We start from the raw sequence: 15,958 nt of genomic DNA, 5'->3' as shown, positions 1-15,958 counted from the left end.
ATATACATATTTTATGTAACTGATTTATATATCATGAGGTTGTCGAGTAACATTTAATTTAATATCAGATACAATAATCATACAAAGAGTTTATCTCATATTTTAGATGAATCAGCTATAATGTCAACTTTGTATATGTATGTATCTGTAGATTTTCTTTTTATAAAGTCTAATCCAAATACATTTTTTGAATGATGAGAAAACACTTAATAACATTCAGATACATGCTAAGAAGTATAAATCATACACATTGTTGTAAAATCTAATCTAGATATAATAATACTGAATTTTTCATCAGATACATCACTGAAAAAATTATTATCTTTCAATAAAAGATATAACTCAAAACAGTAGGTCGTTAGACGCGTGATTTACTCCTAAAATTTAGCATTTCAATTACATTTTATGTTTAAGTATGTATACTTATATGTATTAACTTCGTATGTATTCGAGATAAATGTATCTGGATGCGTCAGATACATGAATCTGACGAACTAAATATGGTACGAATTGTAATTTTAAAAACACAAAAGGTACGTAATTAGACCCTAAACTAGTGAAATTTGTTTTGTTTTGCTCTGAATTCTTTAGAGATAGTTTGGTAGTTGAATAAGAAATAAGTTATTCATACATTAATTTATGTATAACCTATAAAATTTTGATAGGTAGATAGAAAATAAGTTATTCATGTATAAAGTTAAGGGTAACTTACATAAATCTCACTCGTTTAGGAGATAATTACTTAGATACACTCTAGTTTGCAATATTATGAATCTTTCCAGATTTTGGTGCGTCCAGATACATGTATCTCGTGATACACGAGGTCAAAATTAGGTAAAATTTGTTATAGATATATTGTATCCAAGTGGATTCGCGTGTGGGATACATAGACAAATCTCACTCGTCTCCCTCCCATCTCGCTCGTCACTCTCCTATCTCTTGCGTTATGCCATCACAAATACATGAGAATCAGACTAGATACATGTATCTAGTGTGTATCTAATTTGATTCACATATATATGGGGTACATAGACAAATCTCGCTCGCCTCCCTCCTGATCCCGCTCGCCTCTCTCCCTATTTCAGTGTATCTGGTAACAAAAAATATGTAGTTAGGTGTCTCTGACTTAAAATATGATATTAAAATTTTAATTAGTGAGATAAAATGTAATTTATTTCAAACTGTAGGGAATTAATAAATAGAAAATTTTATAATTGACATATATAGGAGTAATAATTATAAGTTATGACATTATTCTTTATCTTTCATGTTATAACAATAAAAACTTACAGGTTTTAACATTTCAGTAAAATAAAAAATGATTTAAAATAACAGCAAAAAAGAATTAGCGTGAAAAATAAATAAGGTAAAAACGGATATATTAGTAGTAAATAATTTTAAAAAATTAATGATAATTAAGATGAGGCATAAAAATAGGAGAATCATAAAAAAGGAATATTTGTTTTCCTTGTTTAGCTCAAAGCAGTTAAAATTCCTTCAAAACAGATTTATTTTCTTTTGTTGGAAAGTTTCTCTCTCTTCTCACTATTTTCTCTAGTTAGTCATCACTCTCTAATTCCTATTCGTTTTTATTCAATAATTTTCATTTTCTTGTAATAGATGACTTCTTATCAGTATTAATAAAGTATGGTGGTAGATGGGATCCTTCAAGTTAGTGTTCTTTGCGATTTTTTATTTGTATTGGTATACAAATCAAACGTAAAAAAATATTATGAACAGTGATAGTGAAAAAAAATATTCAGATTTTGTTTGTGTATAATAGTTTTAATTATGGCGTTAAAAAATTGATATGGGAAAAGGTTACTGGAAAATGCAATGAATTTTGTGAATGAATACTGATTAAATATGGATTTTGTATAATGTTTTTACTGATTAAGTTGTGAATGAATATTGATTAAAAATGTTTACAACTAAAATTGTTCATTCTTTGTATGAACCATCATTGATTTTTTGGTACGACTCTGGTATAAAATTTGATGTAAATTTTGTATGAAATTGAGCTAATATATAGTAAGATCAATTTTGTATGGAAATTTATAGTTTTTATGACACAAATATGGTATGATTCAATTTTTATTTTTGACATTATATTGGTATGTAATTGTGCATAATAGTGGGATGAAATTGGTGTACTTAATAAAAAGACAACTACTAGTTATAAATTGTATGATTTTGTATTCTTTTTAGCATGAATCTAGCATAAATCAGTGTTTACTTTTGGCATGAAATAGGTATAGAAAGTATGCATAAAATTGGTATGAAATTCGTATACTGATATAACATATGTATAAAAGTTATTTGTACTTTTGTATCCAGTACTACTGACACAATAATTTATGATAAAACAAGAAAATATGCAATTCCAAAAGTGTTGGAGTATAAATTATTGCGGCCTGGTTAAAAAAAAATTGTAGAGAGACCACAACTTGAACGCTGGAAAGGGTTTGCTGATGTGAAATTCAAGAGGTCTAAGGTTACGTGCAGTACATGTTCTTGGGAGGGACACAACATGAAGACATGTTCAAATTACCCTATTAAAAAAAAGACATAATTTATTTTTATTTTTATTTGGTCATTTTATTGTGACAAACTCATATTTTGATTTCTTTTGTCTTTTAAGTTAATGAATTATAATTTTAGAACATTTATTATGCGTACTAGTTAATCATTTGTGTATTCAGTGTTTCCAAATGTATAGTCAAAAACTATGTAATGTTGGTATGCAATTGATATTGACCGGAAAAATTAAGTCAAATCTTAGTATGAAATTGGTATACATTTGGTATCCAACTGATGTTGCAGTGGTAAAATTGAAAAAAACATGTAATTGAGATTTCAACTGAAATAGCCAAACCTAAAACTAGTTAATGTTGTATCCAATTTGTATACATTGGTATCGAACTGATATCCCATTGAAAATTTTGAAAAAGCAACATGTAATTGGGATCTCAACTGAATTAGTCGGCCTAAAACAAGTTAATTTTGTATCCAATTTGTATACATTTGGTAACTGATATCCCATTGGAAAAATTGAAAAACCAACATGTAATTGAGATTTCAATTGAATTAATCAGCCTAAAACAAGTTAATGTTGTATCCAATTGATATACATTTGGTATCCAACTAATATCCCATTGGAAAAATTAAAAAACCAACATGTAGTTGAGAATTCAACCAAATTAGACAACCTAAAACAAGTTAATGTTGTATCCAACAGATATCCCACTGGAAATGAAAAAAAAAGGTAATTGATATTTCAACCAAATTAGACAACCTAAAACAAGATAATGTTGTATCAAATTGATATCCAATTTGTATACACTTGGTGTCCTATTTGAAATTTTAGAACAAATACTAAAAATAAAAATCTATGAAATTGGTATCTAGCTGATATAAATCTGGGAAGAATAAATCTGAGTATCTGACAATATAAAACAATGCATATTATATATTGTTGTCAAAAACTGTAGCAAAAGAAATATATACATCATCCAAAAATCAAAACATATAATAATTAAAAATTTAAATTGCAATAATTAATACAAGTACTATATTTTTCTCCCTCTTCAATTTATATTCCGTTTAAGTTTGATTTTTATTTTACCATATTTAGGTTAAAATTTAGAAACTCATTATTAAAGATTTTATGATTTCATATTAATTAAATCAAGTTGTTTATTAATTCATTGATATATATATACACACAGACACATAGTTATAAACATTAAATTTTAGAATTAAATATACATATTTCACCCACAAAAAAGTATTTTAGATATGAAAAAACACACCAAAAATGAGTTCAAAATTTAAGTTCCAGATTAAAAAAAAAAATACGAAATCAAAATTTTAAAAATATAGAATTCTTATTTCTAAAAAAATCAAATTAAAAAAATAAAAAATAACATCAAAAATTAAATAAAAAACAACATCAAGAAAAGCAAAAAAGATAGATTAAAGAGAGAGAAATGAAACCTACGGTGATAGATTTATGATATTTGAATAGTAATGAATGTTTATCTTTGGAATAGTAAAATAATCAAAATAAGAGTTAACTAATTAAAAGAAAATCAAGGGAAAGATTTATCTTGTCAATTATAAATTACTATATTTATGGAAAAGATATTTTGTTAATTAGAATGGGGTAAAAGAACAAAGAAAAAGTGAAAGAGAAATTGAAGGTGAAAATTGGAAAGAGGAAGGTGTGACACTTCTTTGACTAAAGCAACAAGGGCTTTAGAAGTTACACCGGTTTGTGTTAATAATATATAATTAATTAGTTAATAAAATAAAATAAATTAATTTATAAATTAAAACTAATCTGTTAATACTTGTAATTAAAATGTTATAAGTAGTAATATAAAAAAAAGTAAATCTAAAAGTTGTAATATTAACCCTTAAATAGATGTGTGGAGTGATTTTTTCATTAATAAATATGGCAGGAATGTGTAATTAGGTAGTTTCTCCTGAAAGGCTGAAACTAATATGAAGTTTGGTTGACAATTTAGAAACCTGCATAATTAATACATGTAATAAGATATAAGTGAATCTATCTATTATTTTATGGAGGATAGAAGGTGAAATAACTAATGCATATATAACTAATTTCTACATAATTAATACATGCATAAAATAATTCTTGGAGCAAAAAGAAGAGGAAAAGTCGACCAAACCTCCTAAGAACAAGAAGCAGTGTTCTTCAAAGTTCATCCCCGAAATCCAAAGATTTCTCCGTAGATTTCATCACCAGGTATGTGGAATTTCACTAGTGAGTTCCTTTCATCCACTAGGTCCCTAAAATTCAGTCAGCTCCTTGATTCTACTTATCATGTTTAAACCTAAAGTTTCTAAGACCTTAGAGATTTGTTGTGATTTAGTTGTTATAGTATTCTAAATCGAAATATCATGTTTTCTTGGGAATGTTGTTTAATTCGTTGAATGAAACTCAGAACCCTAGTTTGTATAGATTCTCTTAGTTCATGAATTACACTTGCTAGGTCAGTTAAATAGATAATGAGGCTCCAGATTTTGAATGTCATATTATCAGCATATAAATGTTGCATTCTCAGATTTGCATGTCAGTATTTTGAGCTATTCAGTGTTTCAGTTACATTTTAGTCATCTACATATTCAGTTGGGAGTAGACTTAGCACCGAGTTGGATTAGGGTTCAGCGTACCCTCATAGTTCCAGAACTACGTGCCCCTGTAGGATTATAAGTCCCCTTTGTTGGGCATCAGATTTAGTGATCACACAAACACGCCTTTATACCCCTTACAAGGTATATTGGGTCCTCTCGATGGGACGTATACATCGGACTCCACGTTTAGCTCACGTGGTTTATGTCGGTTAATAGTATCTCCCACATTCAGACTCTTAGTGCATTTGACCAGGTTTTCAGTATATACTTCAACATTCAGTTCAGCATGTTACGTTCATGATTAGTACTTGGTCATTGCATTTAGCTTAGCTTTTCAGTTATATTTCAGTATCTATATCTCTACTCAGATTATATCATTGCTCAGCTATGCATTGTTCAACTTATATATTTTGTTCATCTTATTATATATATCATGCAGGCTCAGTACATTCCAAGTACTAACGCATACTCTGCGCTACATCCTTTCATGGTGTAGGATCAAGTACTCAGCATCCAGATCGCGCTTAGATCGAATCTTGGTCCGCTTTTGGCAGGTTCAGTGGTGAGTCCTCATATTCCGAGGACAATATACATGCTTTTCATTTTAGTCTTTATATTCAGTTTTCAGTTTTTGTTATAGTTAGCTGGGGGCATGTCCCAACAACTCAACTCAGTTAGAGGCTTTTCAGACATAGTAGTAGATTCAGTTTGAGTTGTTAAGTGGTTGTTTCAGTTATCACTAAACTCTTAACATGTTTTATACATTCAGACTAGTTGGCTTGTTCCTCTTCAGATAATTATTAATTTAGCTTCCACATTAGTTCATGTCTTATTTAGTTATTCTCAGTATGCTTGATATTGGAATTGGATTGATGACAAACTTTTCACGATGATTCATAATCAAAAAGTTGAATTGGATTCAATTCGGAAAGAAAGATTCCATTTGAAGAAGACTGTGGAGGATATGGGTGGTATTGAAGATTCTGATTTGAAGAATATTCATAAACCCCTGTATTGTTACTAAGAGAGCATGATGAAGACCATGGCAGAAGACAAAAAATATGATGAAGCACATATTAATCAGATTTATTTTTGGGCAATTTGGTAGCTCATTTGTTAATATAATTAACTATAAGAACATATGTTTGTGATTTTAAACTCCTTCTATGATATGAGACACTTTCACCGGTTGATTAACTAAACTTGAAAAATATGTCCATCTAACTCTTTTTTAAACAGATGTCCCAACCTTTATTCAAACCAAATTCATATAGAAATTTTCCTCATGTTATCATTCAATATGTCAATATGGAAAAAAACCTCCTCCATCTCCAACTGGACGCATGTTGACACATGTCGTGGAAGTTTGTCATCAATCCAATTTCAATAACCACAAGAATTTGGCCAAAGACGACGACAGTTATAGAATCGATGTCCACCATTCTCAAGAGTTCTCGCAGTAAAATGTCTTGCCATCAATCAAAACTTACATGTACATGATTGAAGTTCTTCAGTAGAAGAAATCGAAGAAGAAACTGACATTTTTAACAAAAAAGTAAAGAAAATGAGAAAGAAGCAGAACAATGATTTTATAAAGCTAGAAAGAAATTGACTGGAAAGAAACAACGTTGGAAAGGATGAGTGAAGGGTTTTGTTTAATAGGTGGACAATTATAATTTGGGGCGGGTTTATTAATTGGGTCGGGTTTGGGGCAGATTTAATTAGTAATGGGTGAGTTTATAAATTGTATTAATTAATTATATTATAACCAATAGTTGAGCGCCATGTATTTAAAAAATTTAAATAGTTTAAATTTAAAACCATTAAATAAGTGGTCAATTTTGAACCCAAAGGTGGATGGCAAGGGTATTTTGGAGCTAATAGGTGGATGGAGGATAATTTTGTACCATTTTCAATACTTCGAGGGTATTTTAGGCTCTTTTTCATATATTTTATTCATTATTTAAGTCCTGTAAATTGATATTGTTTTCTAATTTTATATAATTATACTAAGTTCGTTTCTTGAAAGTTCGTTGATATAAGATTTTGTTAAACTACTTTAATTGCTAAAATTATCTTTTTAACCAAAAAGATAGTTAATAGAGTTACAGCACACCATCAAGAAGCTATCCAAAATAGACCTTTTTCGATTTGAATTTCTTGAGTACTTTATTATAAGGTCATCTTATGCGGTGGCTACTAGTGCTCATGAAGGTGGTGACTCTGACATTGTTATCATTATACTTTACAATAGATAGATGAGACATACTTCATGAATTTGTAATATATCTAGCATGTATATGATATATATCCAACATGTATTTATTATGTATTTGATACACAATGAGTATGTATATGATGTCTGATACAACGTCACTACAATACATATTTCATGTATCTGATAAATATTTCATGAAGTTATTCAGATACATTTAATTGAATATCAGGTACAATAACCATGCAAGAAGCTCATCTCATATTTTAGATGAATTAGATACAATGTCAACTTTGTGTATGTATGTGACTGTAGATTTTTTTAAGAAAATAAAGTTTAATTTAAATACATTTTTTAAATGATGAATAAACACGCAATAACATTCAAATACATTATATCAATTTCAGATACATGCTAAAAAGTACTCCCTCTATCTTAATTTATTTGACATACTTTCCTTTTTAGTCAGTCCAAAAAAGAATGACACATTTTTATATTAAGTAACAGTTTAACTATAAAATATCTATTTTACCCTTAATGAAATGATTTACAGCCACACAAATTTCTATCATTCATTTTGGACCACAAGATTTGAAAGTCTTCCTTTTTTTCTTAAACTTCGTGCCGAGTCAAACTACCTCACATAAAATGGGACGGAGGGAGTATAATTCATATACATTGTTGTAAAGTCTAATCTAGATACAATAATACTGAAATTTTGATCAAATACATTATTGAAAAATAATTATCTCTCAAGAAAAGATATAACTCAAACATAGTAAGTCGTTAGATGTGTGATTTACTCTTAATATTTAGCATTGCAATTACATCCCAAGCTTAAGTACACATACTTATATGTATTTACTTCGCATGTATTCGAGATACATGTATCTGGATGCATCAGATATATGATTTTGACGTACTAAATATGATATGAATTGTAATTTCAAAAACACAAAAAGTACGTAATTAGACCCTTAACTAGTGATATTTGTGTTGTTCGGTCTTAATTTTTTAGGGGTCGTCAGTTAGTTTGATAGGAAACAAGTTATTTATGTATTAATTTCTGTATAACTTATAAGATGTTGGTAGGTAGATAGAAAATAAGTTATTTATGTATAAAATTAAGGGTAACTTATAAGATGTTGGTAGGTAGATAGAAAATAAGTTATTCATATATAAAATTAAGGGTAACTTACATAAATCTCACTAGTTTAGGAGCTAATTACTTAGATACACTCTAGTTTGCAAATATTATAAATCTTACTAGATTTTGGTGCATCTACATATGTCTAGATACATGCATCTCGTAATACATGAAGTCAAAATTAGGTGTAATTTGTTCTAGATAAACTGTATTCAAGTGGATTCACATGTATTTGGGATACATAGATAAATCTCGTTTGCCTTCCTCCCATCTCTCTCGCCACTCTCCTATCTTTCGCGTATCAAATATCTTAGATACATACGAATCACACTAGATATATGTATCTAGTGTGTATCTAGTGTGATTCACATGTATCTAAGATACATAGACAAATCTCGCTCACCTCCATCCTGCTTTCGCTGCCTATTTCCATATTTCAGTGTATCTGATAACAAAAAAATATGTATCTAGGTGTCTCTGATTTGAAACCTGGTATGAAATTATTAATTAGTGAGATAAAATGTTATTATTTCAAACTATCTGGAGAATTAGTAAATATAATCGAAATATTTGTGTAATTAGGTAGTTTCTCCTAAAATTAATTCTTTGGTTGACAACCAAAAACCTGCATAACTAATACATGTATAAGGTATGAGTGAATCTATATATTATTTTATGCATGATAGAAGGTGAAATAACTAATACATATGTATAACTAATTCCTCCAAAACTAATCATTGCATAAAATAATACATAAATTTATTCATAACTAATTACTAACATTTTCATAAGAGTTTGTTTGACATTGCCGTTGGGAGACCATAACACTTATTTTGAGGAAAACCACTTTTTTTTTTGGAAAATCAACATATTTGGCCAATAAGTAAAACTGCTTTTAAATAGAAGTAGAAACAGTTTTTTTATTGTTAAGAAAAAAAAACTAAAAATTTCAGCTTCTTAGAAGCAAAAGCAGATTCAAAAATTAATTTTTTCAACACCAATATATATATATATCCCTTATATTTAGTTATTGGGAAATTTTCGCATATAGCCACTCAAAAATAACTTAATTATGCTCCATAACTATAGTTTGTTAATTATGATTCGTAGCAACATGTTAGAGGGAGGAGAGAGGCGAGCGAGAGAGGGCAGAGAGTGGAGTATATCTGTCGAATTACATGTATATCTGTCAAATAATTATATATATGCAATTGATATACATATGTATTTGTATATCTGGCGATCGAGATTGGGAGAGGGATGAGAGAGACGATCGAAATTGAGAGAAAGAGGATAGAGGCGAGCGAGAGAGGGCAGAGAGTGGAGAGAGACAAATTGTATTTTTATATCTGTCATATAATTGTATATATATGTGCATAATTTGTATTTATATATGTATAAGCGACGTAATTACAGTTAAAATTAGGCTACGAGCCGTAATTAATTCATACTATAGTTATGTTAGATAATTAACTAGTGTATGTTTGCTTATCCGCATAATTTTTCCTTATTTATTTTTGTTGCGGATTTTTCGTATATAGTAATTTAATTTATGGAATGATTAGATATTTTTAATTATATTTAATTCATCATGTTAATATTATATTAATATTTAATTTATTTATTATTTTTTGCAAAGTAGGGTTAGCAAGAGTTAAGCACAGTAAGGATCGAACTCGAAGTTTAATATCCTTTACCAAAGTGGTATGACTATCAGTCCAAGATGATTTATAATCCTTTTTCAGCCTGTCATATAAAGGGGCCAAATCATGAGATAGATTTTTATAAAAAAAGGATATGTAATATAAACATCCTAAGAACCTTTGCAATTGAGTTCTATCAGTGATAACATCAAGAAATTTTGATGCAAAGTCAATTGATCTTTGAATCGGGGTAACTTTCCCTTGACAAATATGATGTCCTAGAAATCGAACATCAGTTTGGAACAAACTCATTTTTGGTTTTGAGATGACCAAATCATTTTGTATAACAATTTTCTTAAAGATATCAAGATGCCTAATATGCATTTCAAGTGTTTTGAGAATACTAAAATATCATCAATATAAACAATGATAAAATCCAAATATGGATTAAAAATATCATTCATGATTTTCTGAAATTCAGATGGGGCATTTTTCAATCCAAACGGCATAACATTCCATTCATATTGTCCAAATGGAACATTAAAAGTTGTTCTATAAGCATGCTCTTTAAATATTTGGATCTACCAATATCCTGATTTTAAATCAAATTTTAAAAATATATTGGCATCATATAATCTAGACAATAAATCACTTTTGTTGGAAATAGGATACGTAATCCATTTTAAATATTTGTTTAAAAGTGTATAATTAATAACCAATCTAGGGATACCTCGTTCCCTTTCAGCAACATTATTAGCATAAAAGGTTGTGCAAGACCAAGGGGATTTCGAAGGTTTAATCAAACCTTTTTGCAATAGATTATCAATTTCGTTTTTGCAAAATTCTACTGGTTGACACCAAATTTTGTCCTTCCTTTCTTTTAATTTATTTCGTTGAGCTTCTAAGTTGCTAATAAGTCGAATACTTTATAATTCGCTATTATTTTCCATTTATCTCCACTGCTATCGTAATTATCTATATTACTTTAACTTTTATTATTTTTATGATTATCATCTTTGTATTATCATTTTCACTATTTTAAAATTATATTATTTTTTTCGACATTACTATTATTACTTTATTGTCGTCTTCTTTAAAATAGATTGTCGTTACTTTATTTCAAGTTTCGTCCTTACTAAAACTTTTATATAATGTATTTATACTAGTTAGAAGCTCCAAAGAATTAATATAAGAAAGAAAAGGACCATAAAATTGGGCCTAATCAAATTCCAATCGGACCAAATATTCAGCCCCTTTTTTTTGTGTCAAATCTGTCCAAAATAGGTCCAAATTCGCTAGCCCATTTAAAATATATCAGAAAATCTTCAACCCTAATATTATTCTAAACTCATCAGCCACACTTCTCTCCAAAACGTCACTTTCTCCTTTTCCATTTACGTGCAAAGCTACATTTAGCTTTCAACATGGACATATTTTGGTTTCTCTATTTTGGTGAAACTCTTCTCACTCTTTGTATTTTTTTTTCAACATCTTTCTCTATCAAGGCAACTTTTTCTCTTTGAGCACTCAAAAGATTTCAAATCCTTAGCCTATTATGAAATATGTAGACCTGGAATACAGAGAGATTTCAGCATCTCTTTGGATTTATTTTGGATTATTGTGAACGGTCATTTTGAATTCAAATAGCCATGTTCAAACTCCCGCTCAAACATATCTTAATCTGAGTTTTGGCCTAAAAATACATCTCAAATGCTCAGCCAAAAGCACCTTTGAATATTGGAAAATTTTCACCTTTCTCAAATGCCAGAACACTTGCAAGAACACCCACAAAAAGTATTAGTTGCCTAGCTTCGAAATACTTTCATACGTGTTTCAGTTTTAGCAAAGGTTGTTCATCCTTGCTCGTTTTGAAATAGCGAGTTCAGGATTCTAGATCGACAACGCCCTCAGTTCACTGCCCCACAATCAAGTCTCACCGTGAGACTCAACGACACCATTGTCATACGGAGCTTGCATAAACCGAACATGGGATTGACCACTCGTATTTTGATAAAACATTTACTCGCTTTTCCTATTTCCAGAAACCTATCTATACAAAATTAGTTGTCTAGCCTATTATTTACCTTTATGGTTGCTTAATTACTTGGTTTGCTATGATGTTCTTTTTTTTTACAATCTAGACATGTTTGATCTCTACTTGAATACTTTATTAGTGAATTGCATATAGTTTAATAACTTGAATTGAAAACAATCAGCTTGTTCTCTAGAGTCATGTTTAATACTAAAAAAAAAAAGATTTTAATTACCTATTATCTTTTAACTACTCGTGAGTGTAAAACTAATCAATGATGCTTGTTTTAACTTTGATCGTGGACTTACACTTTTTCCTAAATAGACCGATATATTTTAATATTAGCTACAGTTGTTTAGCCTCACAAGATCTAACCATTTTGAATAAAATTAATTAACTTCAGATTTTTCTATAAAAACAAAAGAAGCAACCAACTTATATTATTTTAAGCCTAACTAGAAGATTGTTTGTTTTTACATTTGGATTAGCCCATCACTTTCTTTCAAATCCCACTGACACTATTTTTGTTACTTAAATGATAATACATATTCATTCACTTAGCAGTTTAAACTTGTTTCTTACCTCTTTTACTTAGCCTAGTTAAATTTAAGTTCGGCCGGTTAACCATTTTTAATGGATCTTAAAGGATGTCTAATCCCTTCCCTTTAGATTAGTTGAACCCTTACCTAGAATCTTAAGTTTAGTAGACCTTAAAATGAAGTTAACTTCCCTTTAGATTAGTTGAACCCTTACTTAGAATTTTAAGTTTAGTAGACCTTAAAATGAAGTTAACTTTAGGCATGACTTTAATCAATTTTAGGTGCCCTAATTCACCCTAAATAATTAGGTGGCAACTTCTTAAATTAGTTATTAATTTGAAAATCACCAAAATGTTGTATACTATTTTGACCCGGTTAAAATGGGGTATAACACTACTAACTCAGCGTTCATTTGACAGGGCCGAGATTTAGTAGGGATATCATTTTTAGAAAAGTCTTCTTCATACGGAAGAGTTACAATGTGCTTTTTTCTATTCCAAAAAGCACTGGGGTGATCTGCACAAATATCAATGGCAATTTGTTCGAAAATTAATTTATTTTTTTCCTTTACTTTAGCAGATTTCAGAGAATCAAATATATTTATACTGAATAATTCTAACTGCAAAGAATCCATATGTTTTTACTTCATATCAATTAAAGCATTAATATCTCTGGTTACTAGATCTGTAACAAAAGTATAACTTATATCATTATCTTTATAAGTTGTAGAAAATCCTTTTGAGTCAATGCATGTAAAAGGATAAATAGCATTTATGAACAGGGTTCCAAGTATGATTGGAGGATATAATTGATTCTTGACTAGAAATAAGAAATAAGGAATGCAGACTTTATTCTGACAAATATTCATATTAGGCAATTTATACTTTATATCTAAAGCATGTCCTGATGTAGACTTAACCATATGAGTAGTTTTTTGAAAATATTTTGTAGGCACTAAGCCTTCTTGAATACAACTAACATCTGCACCACTATCAATCATTGAAATGTTAGTAATAGAAAAACTATTATCAATCAAAATAGTACATTTAACATACCATTTATGAGCAGTAATAATTTGCATCATTCCTAGAAACATATCATTTTTAGGGTCAAGATTAATAGGTTCTTTCTCAATATGATTTTTAGAAATACTTTTATTCTTAGAAAACCTGTCTTTAGAATAGTCAGAATTATGTATCTCAATCTGAGTAATTCTATGATCACAAATCAATTGATTTTGCTTAAGAGATTTAATCTCTCTTTTTAAATTCTCAATTTCATTCTTTAAATCATCGAAAGAAGAATCTCTTTCAAGAAAAAACATTCTTTTTTATAAGACGATTATCAACCTCGTTTAAAGAGTAAGGTGTCAAATATTCAAAATCATTCAAATCATTCTTCTTGTTTTCAAAAAGTTTTGAAGAACTTGAACTAGCCTCATTAGAAATAGCTAGATTAATAATTTTTCACGAAGTTTGTTATCAGTAACTTCTTTTAAAAGTTCAACCACATTATCATAAGTGATTGTGTTCATATTAAAATCTTGAAATTGCGATTGAAGTTTATAAATTTCATCATTTTCACAATTGCAAATATTACCTTTGCAAGTGGTGCAAGAGCTATCAACATTTTTATCATTATCAGATAAATCAAGTAGTTCAACATCAGAACTAGAATCAGATTCAGAGTAATAATCATCGTCAGAACCCGAGGTGTATAACAAGCCATAAATCTTATAATAGGTCTCTTCATTTAATTCTAAAGTTTTTAAATTATTCAACCTACAATTAGGGGCTATATGACCAAGTTTTCCACACTTGTAACATTTTATTTTAGAAAGATCTCTTCCCGATCTATCTTTGGTAAATCTATTAGATCTACGGAAACTTTTTCTAGCTTCTCGTTCTTCCTTAGACCTACGTCTAAATCTCCTTTTCTTATGAGAACCTTCGGTTCTAGAGGACTTATAATACTTGCTCTTATTGTTGCTATTAGCATATGGCTCGGGTAGACCGAACTAGGTGCAAAAATCTCCTAATTGAGATTTCTCCTTAAGTTTATCCATTTTAAGTTGTCTGGACATAAGCAGTTCATTGGACAACTCAATCCTTCTTATGTGCAAGTTCCTATAAGTTTTCCATAGGTATAATCTTTATATGGGATTTCACCATGACTACCTCTTAGAGCTTTTCGAACTCTTTCGGCAAATGAAGAGGAAAGGCCATCTATAAACTTAGTTTTTCAATGTTCGAATTTATTTTTGGGTAATTGATGCTTATCGTGACCAACGACACTAACTTACGGTATGAGTGTCTACGATTGTCGATAGTATAGTAACCCAACTAAAGGTTGGGGTCGTGTCCCAAGGGAGTGGTTTTGAGAATTGATAGAAAAATAAAATTAAGCTCTAACTAGTCGTAGCTAAAGACACGACACTAACCTACGGTATGAGTGTCTACGATCGTCGATAGTATAGTAACCCAACTAAAGGTTGGGGTCGTGTCCCAAGGGAGTGGTTTTGAGAATTGATAGAAAAATAAAATTAAGCTCTAACTAGTCGTAGCTAAAGACACGACACTAACCTACGGTATGAGTGTCTACGATCGTCGATAGTATAGTAACCCAACTAAAGGTTGGGGTCGTGTCCCAAGGGAGTGGTTTTGAGAATTGATAGAAAAATAAAATTAAGCTCTAACTAGTCGTAGCTAAAGACACGACACTAACCTACGGTATGAGTGTCTACGATCGTCGATAGTATAGTAACCCAACTAAAGGTTGGGGTCGTGTCCCAAGGGAGTGGTTTTGAGAATTGATAGAAAAATAAAATTAAGCTCTAACTAGTCGTAGCTAAAGACACGACACTAACCTACGGTATGAGTGTCTACGATCGTCGATAGTATAGTAACCCAACTAAAGGTTGGGGTCGTGTCCCAAGGGAGTGGTTTTGAGAATTGATAGAAAAATAAAATTAAGCTCTAACTAGTCGTAGCTAAAGACATTAACGAATAAAAACATGATAAATTAAAAGGGGGTGACACAAAAGTGTCAAATATCAAATGGGAGTTTTGTCACAAGTAGCAAAAACAGCAAAATTTAACAAGAAAATAAAGTATGGGGAAAGGTTCTTGGGTTGTGACCGCAATACAAGTTGAGATAAATTGTTGGGTACATGCTTTCAATAGGAAATTTGCAAGATAATAGTGACTAGGCTAAGCTTTAAAT

The sequence above is a fragment of the Solanum tuberosum genome, unplaced genomic scaffold, assembly GCF_000226075.1.
Source record: "Solanum tuberosum cultivar DM 1-3 516 R44 unplaced genomic scaffold, SolTub_3.0 scf00279, whole genome shotgun sequence".
NCBI lineage: Eukaryota > Viridiplantae > Streptophyta > Magnoliopsida > Solanales > Solanaceae > Solanum > Solanum tuberosum.
Note: the sequence above shows the minus strand (reverse complement) of the source record.